The 8272-nt window shown below is 36.4% G+C and overlaps 1 long non-coding RNA gene across 1 annotated transcript; it reads right to left on the reverse strand.

Moving 5' to 3' along the window:
* Nucleotides 1-4851: 4851 nt before the first annotated feature.
* LOC127809451 (uncharacterized) lies at nt 4852-6614 on the reverse strand. The gene is made up of 2 exons (XR_008025117.1): nt 6235-6614; nt 4852-5096 (listed from the first exon to the last, which is right to left on the reverse strand). It is a non-coding gene; the product is annotated as an uncharacterized LOC127809451 (long non-coding RNA).
* Nucleotides 6615-8272: the final 1658 nt, after the last annotated feature.

Genomic DNA, 8272 nt, shown 5'->3' on the forward strand with positions numbered 1-8272 from the left:
AAATATGCAATAACTTGAAATATAATTAAGACATCACCTACGGACGTTGTGGAAACCCTTACCAACGAAAGCATTGGATCGAACCTGCAAGCTTAACCAAAGCTAAATAAAGGGGTTTCCACTAGATTTTCTTTACAAGTACAAGAAATGTAAAAGACTCTCAATACTCCAGAAAGACACAACTTATTACTGTAGTACACCTGTAGGGCACCCTTTTATTACAAACTTGAGTACCCTAACTGCTATTCACAATATATTATTTTAGGTTACAAGGGTACATAATGAAACCAAGATCCCAAAGCTAGCGAAGCTCCACCTCTTTGCCCACGCTTTGACCTGGAATCTGAAACACTTGATATTTTTGATAAAGCTGAGACGTTAAATGTCCTAGGGGTATGAAACACCCGAGTTAGATAATTACATCTAAGTGAGTGATTCAGAAAAGGAAAGTATATGGTGCAAATGCAATAATGCTATTATGAAATCCACCCATGTGATAGCAATGCCAGGGTATTGCAATCACCCCCGTGGTCATCATAGTCACCCCTTGGCTCACCGTAAGAGCATAAGTTCTTCCATGGCCTAACAACTAGCCACAGTCACCAACGCAAACATGATATATGACAAAGCATAAGGAATATGCATAGCCAAGGGAAAATATGACATGTAAGCCACAAAGGCATGATATGCAAGCCAACATCCACACACAATTGAAGCAACAAATGCTCAAAGTGTCACAAAACATGCAGGAATCACTCACCTTGGTCGCTTCCCTTCGACAGCATTGTTCACAGCTCGGTTTCGAGTACTAGGGACTGTTTCTACAGAAATCACGCATTTCAGTGAACCAAACCTTAAATATTTTTACATAGGGTTGTAGATAATTAAAATAGGAGAATTATGGTGAAAATTTCAGGTCGAACGGAGGCCGAACGCGTCCTCACGTGCCCTCGGAAGAGTGGCCACGCCTCGCCTCCTTCCCTGTTGTGGATTATGCAATCTAAAATTAAAAATGCTATAACTTGCTCATTTTTACTCCAATTCGCTCTCCGTTTGAACCTGTGGACTCCTCTTTTCGTGCTCTACGACCCTACAGAAAGAGAATCAAATTATCTCTTCAATTTTCTCACTGTTTTTGCTGATTTCCAATGAGATGTCTCCACCCTTCCTCTTCCTTGCTTTCTTTGATTCTTTCTCCTCTTGTTTTGCTTAGTGTACTCACCACACTTGTTATACTCCACTCCCACATAGGTATCCCCCCCTTTGTATAAGCTTTCAAAGCATCCATATCTCTAGATATTACTTTCCTCTTAAGTTACACATTTTTCTCAAGCCATCATTACATTATCCCTTAGCTTTTAAGTTACCACATTTTTCTAATCTTAAGTTACCACATTTTTCTCCTCAATCCATCATTACTACATTATCCCTTAGCTTTTAAGTTACCCCCTTTTTCTTCCCAAGTCATTATTACAACCCTTGAATTATCCCTTTGGTTTATCTTCCAATTCAAGTTTTCATTTCCTTCCAATCCCAAGTCTCCAAATCTCACCTTCACATGACTTCTAGGATAAGAACCCATTATGACTGTTATCTCTTCTTTTCCAAGCCAATCTTATTCTTCCAAGTCATGTCACCTTAAGACTTTTGGGGTAAAGCTCATTATTACAATCGTTCCTTCATAAGACTTGTAATACCCCGTATTACATGATAATGGAAAATAATAATTTCCAGTGATTTGAAAGGACCTCGGGTGGTCCGGGAAGTCCAAAAGTCGGTTTCAAGAAATTAATTAATGAAATCTGCTGAATTGGTGGCAAGGAGTGTCTCGGGACTTGGATGTCTAGGGAAGAGGGCAAGAGATTGGTAAGCATCTCGAGATAAGGATAATGACGCTGGAAGCAGTCCGATTGGGAATAATTTTTGAAATAATTTTAGTATAAGCCCGAATGGATGCCAGTCCCGAACGGTTGCAGGGGACCTTCGGGAAGTTGAGGGGACCCTAGGGGTGGTCCGATTTTGAGAATAAGGCAACCCTTAAGTGTTTTCAGGTGGAATAAAGGTTCCGTGCAGGCGTAGGGACAAAATTGACATTTTCGAGTAAATATCGATCATTAATTTTTAGAAAATTAAGGAATTGTGAAGCTTGATGGTAATTTAATTAAGGCTTGGAGGGCCCAACTGATATTATCAAAATTTCTAATTGGAATTAAGAGATTCCCAAGTGCAATTAATGAGAATTTATGGGGGTTAATGTGTAATATGTATATGTATATATATATATATGCAGGCGTGAGGTGAGCTTCCAGGAAGCTTCGTGTGCCTCTGCAATTTGAAATGGCAGAGAGACTTCGCAAGAGAGCGATGGCCGAGAGAGAGAGCAATGCGGGAGAGAGAGTGAGAGTGATGAGGGATCGAGAGAGAGGGGCCGATCAGCCATGGCTGCAGCTGCCATGGCCGATGATGGTAGATGAAGGCAACAGCGGCGGAGTAGCAACGCACAGGTGATGTGCGCGGGAAGTTGGCGGAGGCTTGTGGCTGAGGCGGTGCTTGCGGTGATGGCCGACGATGGCTCAAGTGCGGTTCCAGTAGCTTGTGGTGGAGGCGTCGGCCATGGCTGCTGGTTGTGCAGGTGTGGTTGTGCGTGGTGAGGCCGGCTGCGATGGTGGCTCGCGATGAAGCCAGCCGTGGTGGCGGTGGCCAGCCGGCGTTTGCGTGGCCATTGGAGGAGGCGCTAGAAGGCAGCAGTGGCTGCTGGTGCGCAGCTGTGGACAGAGAAAGAAAAAGGAGCTGCGCGGGAAGAAGGCAGAGAAGAAGAAGAAAATAAAAAGAAAAGGAAAAAGAAAAGAAATAAAAAAATGAAGAAAATATGGAAAAATAGAAAAAATAGGATTCTGAAAGCTCGAGAATGGGATTTTGGGCATGAGATGGCAGTGAATGAGACAATGCCAGTGTGGGCGGTTAGCCGATTTTTCCTTCCAGATTGGATGAGGTAATTAATTATTTTTTTTTGAATTATTTGCTTATGTGAGATGTTGTGGAATATTATAATGTGAAGAATTGGTTGGATTTAAACCCCTGGTCGGGGTTGTTTGGAAATTATTGATGGTTGATTTATGTTGTGGTTGGTGTTGTTTGGAGATAGTGTTGATGAGTGATTTTGCGGTGTAAGCAAAAGCAAAGGCATCGATTAATGTTTGATATTGTGGGGTTTTTGTGTGACTAGTATCTAGGTTCGACCGGGAAAGCAGTGATCCTAGAAGAGCTCAGAGTTCAGGTTGGCGTTCTCGCCCGTGGCAGATGAGGCTTCGAGCTAGGTAAGGGATGGCCCCATGTCGAGGTGGCCTTGCAAGTTGGTAAATATGTTTGATAATGTTTTTATATTGCATTTGCATATAGTGGTTATCACTTGTGTGATGTGAGATCTAGTGGACCTATGGCCATATGGAGGACTAGTGTGGTGGGGGTTGATAGGTTGACGCCTCAAATCTTGGTGGGTTGTGAGGATGAATGAGCCTAGCCTCATTTGAATGCATTTGGCATACATAAACATGGTTATATTCATATTTACATGCATTACACCCTTACTAAGTCTTTATGACTCATGAGGCTTTACCTTATGTGTAGATATTGCAAGTCCAGATGCAAGCAGGGATGGTGCTGGGAGGCTGTTGTGGCAACTAGCATCGTTGCCCGAGATGTGTGGATGTGTATTCTTCAGTATTTTCTTATATGTATTCATGTGCTTGTATGTAAGTGTTATTGAGAATTATAGGTATCTAGTTGTTGTAATCATAATAGTGTGATAGATGATTATGAGTTTGCGTGATTTATATGTGGCTTTAGTTGTTGAAGCCAAGTTCGGATTGAGTAAAGATTAACGAGGTATGTTCTCATAAATCCCCAATACTCAGCGAAGTGTTTGTTATACTAGCTTTGTGCTTGGATCACCTTTGGCTTGCTATGAGGTGAGCTGAAGAAAGGTGAAGCTCACTCGGGTTTTGGGTCTCTATTCGCTATATTTTCTTGTTCGATTTGGGACCGATTCCTGAGTGGAGCGAAGGGAAGGACGAAGCCTAGTCCCCACCTAGGGTGTTTCCTGTTAAAACATAGTTCAACCCTTCATTTGTGATTCGTCAGGTGAGTAATCCGGTCGATTATTTACCGGTGACGCCCACAAGTGGGAGCGGGTCGTTACAAGACTTTAGGGTAAAGTTCATTATTCCTTCATAAGACTTTAGAGTAAAGTTCATCATTACAATCATTCTCTTATTACGTTAATGCCCTAAATCAAAATACCATTCATTTTGCTACTATAATTTTCATTTCAACATCCAATCTTTATATCAAATTCCGGGGTATTACAGGTTTTCTACTTCAACTTTAAACTCTTTGAACTTTTTAAAGGATTTAGATTTGTACTTCATCAAGTACACATAACCATACAGTGACAAATCATCAGTAAAAGTTATGAAGTAATGATAACCACCTCTTGCCATTACAAAAAATGGTCAACATACATCTGTGTGGATTAACCCTAATAACTCACTGGCTCTCCCACTTTGTCCAACAAATGGTGACTTAGCTATTTTTTCGAGAAGACAGGATTCACAAGTTGGCCCCGATTCAGAACCTACTAGATCAATCAATCCTCTTTTGGCCAATTCGCAAATTCTTCTCTCATTTATGTGACAAAGTCTTAGATGCCACAAGTGTTTAAGGTCAACACCATTATCATGAGAATGCTTCCTGCTGCTAGCGGATGAAATATTTACATCCCTCTATCTGACATTTTCATGCAACTCTAAAATATAAAGACCATTCACCATAATGCCCATGCCAACCACTTCATTACCATAATGAAGATGACATATATTAAAAACAAAAGATAATTCATAACCATCCCTTACAAGTCTAGGAATGGACACTACATTTCGTAAAACATTAGGTAAATATAAGCAGTCTTTAAGAGTTAATACATGTCCAGAATTCAGAGTAATAAAAGATGTCCCTATTGCTAATGACTCTACAAGAGCTCCATTTCCCACACGAATGACAACTTCCTGCTTTTGAAACGTCCTACTCTCCACAAGATCCTGCATGCAAACACAAATATGAGAAGTTGCACTTGAATCAAAAATTCAAAAAATAGAAGAATGACCAATCGCATTGATCATCTCAATGACATATAAGGAAGATATACCTGAATCAAGTTAACACCATTCTTTTATCCAATGTTGGAGATTAAAAGTGATTAACCAAAAAGTGCTGATAAGCAAGCAAGAAATAAACTTAAGAATCATGCCATAATCTCCAAAGAGAAGCTTAAGAGTCATACCATATCTAGTCATGGTTGATCCAAGAGATCCAACACACAAAGGAAAGAGAAAATTCGATTGAAATCCTGAAGTTTGCCTTACGTTGATGAGGTCTGGCATGTATTTTACAATGGCCTGGCCTTCAAGCGGTGACATTCTCTACACCAGTAAGTTTTTGGAGCATATACTCTATGGAAGTTGAATAAGATGCACATTTGATGCCTCTTATTTTAAACATAATGGCTTTAATTTTCTTTTCTCCATTCTTATTTGTCCCAGCCATAGATTCAAGGAATCCCATCCAGATGTAGGATTACTAGATGTTCAACACAAAGGTTGCTTGATAATGAAATACTAGACAACCTTATCATGGTCACAAAACAAATATTGGATATTACAATCAATGAACATGTAGCTATAGCACAGTAACTTCCTCAAACAGAGCATTCACTAAAAAGTATCTAGTTGTCACAGCCAAAAGGGGATTATCAATTCTTAATCATAAGCATTGACACAATAAAGTTGAATGCCAAGTTCATCCATGACAAAAGAATAAAATTTCACACACAAGGAATTATTAAAACTGAGTAGTTATCTCCATAATCCGTAGGTCTCATGATAAAAACACAACAAGAATCAGAAGACCAAAGAGATAAGCATAAACCAAACCAGTAAATAGATGCAATTAACGAGCCAAACCAACCTACAAATTAACCTCGAAGCTCACAAGTTGGATCCTCCCAACCTCCATATGGATCCACCCCCGGCAACCACATAACCAAAAGACAAACAAAAATCCATATCTACCAAAACCAAGAGCCTATTTTCCACCACAGTCACAGTATGCACATGGACATGAAGATAAACAATAAACAAAAACTTAACAACAAATAGTTATGCAAAAAGAAAAAATCACCGCTGAGAGGAGGCTGTGCGGGGACGTTAAGGCAGCGAATAGCTGGAGGCGACGACGAGGCAGTGACGGTCACGACATAGAGACCGCGAGGGTAGCGGCATAGAGGCAGCGGCGGCGGCGGTAGGCTTCAAAAGGGCAAAGAGCGGCGACATTGAGGAAGCAAAGAGCTGGAGGCAGCGGCAACGTAGATGAACAGCAGACGAGAAAGAATCGAAATCGAGACAAGGCGGAGGCGACGATGATGACCGGAGGCAGAGGCAACGGCCACGACCGGAGGCGGATGGGTTGACAACGGGAGTGAGTTCACAGATGGAGAGAGAGATAGGGGGGAGTGAGTTAGGGTTTCCAATTAAGGGGAAGAGGAAAATGGGAGGATTGAGGCAAAGAGGCGGGGATTTGGGGAAAATTTTTTTGGTTTTTTTTTTTTTAAATATTTATTTGTTAAATAAAAATAAAATTATTTTTGAAACTAATATTATTAATTATTTGATTGATAAAAAAATAATTTATGATTATGATAACTAATAAAATAATAATCTAAAATATGATAATAAAATAATTTAAATTATTGAATTAAATTAAATTAATATTTATTTAAAAATATAATTATATTATAAAACTAATAATTATAATAAATTAGTTTGATATATTAGATTATTTATTATTAATTTATTACCTCAAATAATTAATTTTTTTTATAAATAAGAATTATATTAAACAAATACCACAGAACATCTATAGATTATCAAGATAGACCTCAAGTCTCATAAATAAATAATCGTTGCAAATTTGAATTTTAAATTAATAAATTATTAATTTTGTGACAATTATTAAAGTAAATTATTTAAGATTAGTTATTTTGATAGATGTTGTTACTTTTAAGATTACTAATCAAATTTTTAACTAATATCTAAATTACAACTTAAATGAGAAGATAATTGATATCGTTAATAAATTAATATTCAATTACTATAGTTTCACACTTGTACTAAGTTTTATTTAATTTCTTTTAAAAGAATAAGAACTAATTTAATATTCAATTTAAAATATATAAAAATACCTCAGGTTAATTTTCAAATCTTGAACAAGCTAATTACAGCACAAGCCCAAAACTTAAAGTTGATTACTTTAATGTGCAAAATGTATAATAAATGCATTGTGTTAATCAACACACAATGCATTTTTTCAAACTTACCATTCTATCAAAAATAATCATTGACATTATGCTTAAATTATTGAATGAATAAATAATTCATAAAGATAATACTAAATATATATTATTAATCAAGATCATGTTTGATGTATATTATATAGAGAAATATAGATCCTGATTATGTTTGATATATTATTATTCTTAAGTTTAAATTTACAAAGGATTCTTATAATTAATAAAAATATTATACTAGGAGAATATATGTCGATACAAAATTAGTTGGTGATTGATTTATTAATATATGTGTTATACTATGATAATACTAGCAATGGCACTGTTTTCAAATATTTTTTTGAAATATTAGGATAATATAGGAACATAAAATGTTAACTTTAATGTATAATTTGATTCAAATTTTTATTCAATTCTAAGAAATAATGTCAACTCATTTATATTAAAATAAATTCCTATTATATTTTTAAATTTCATGTCACCCTGACCATATGAATTTAAGTTAATTCATATATTTATAATTAATCTAACATAATGTTTGATTAATCAAACATAATGCATTGCATTTATTGATTAATCAAACACAATGTAGGTAAATTAATTAAGTACCAAATAGTAAACTAAATATATTATTGCATGAATAAATATTTTATAAAGATAATACTAAATATATTATTAATTAAGGTTATGTTTGATGTATACTATATTATTATTCTTAATTCAAAAAAGTTATTACAAAATCGATGATTCTATTTTAAGTGCTATCTCATAGGAAAGAAAAAGCATATTTATGTTATGTTTAAAAATAGAAACATGTGCACCTCAAATTAAAATGGAGGAAAAAAATTAATAATTTAGATTTTTAAGCAAATA

The sequence above is a fragment of the Diospyros lotus genome, chromosome 1, assembly GCF_014633365.1.
Source record: "Diospyros lotus cultivar Yz01 chromosome 1, ASM1463336v1, whole genome shotgun sequence".
Lineage (NCBI taxonomy): Eukaryota > Viridiplantae > Streptophyta > Magnoliopsida > Ericales > Ebenaceae > Diospyros > Diospyros lotus.